This window comes from Carassius auratus, unplaced genomic scaffold (assembly GCF_003368295.1).
Source record: "Carassius auratus strain Wakin unplaced genomic scaffold, ASM336829v1 scaf_tig00041645, whole genome shotgun sequence".
Lineage (NCBI taxonomy): Eukaryota > Metazoa > Chordata > Actinopteri > Cypriniformes > Cyprinidae > Carassius > Carassius auratus.
Window position 1 is genome coordinate 5,001 of NW_020526662.1, and position 483 is coordinate 5,483.

Sequence of the window (483 nt, forward strand, 5' to 3'; positions counted from 1 at the left end):
CACAGACAAACACACACTCACTCACACACGCACACACACACACACACACACACACACACACACTCACACAGACACACACACACAGACAAACACACACTCACACAGACACACACACACACACTCACACACACACACACACACAGACAAACACACACTCACTCACACACACACACGCACACACACACACACACAGACACACACACACACTCACTCACACAGACACACACACACACACACACACACACACAGACACACACACACACACACACACACACACACACATACAGACACACACACACACTCACTCACACAGACACACACACACACACACACACAGACACACACACACACACACACACACACAGACACACACACACACACAGACTAATGATGATTATTTTGTCTAGTAAGTCTCAGACATGTTTTAAACCTGTATGTCAGTGTTTGTTCAGACTCGTGTATTATGGGACAGTTATGTGTGTG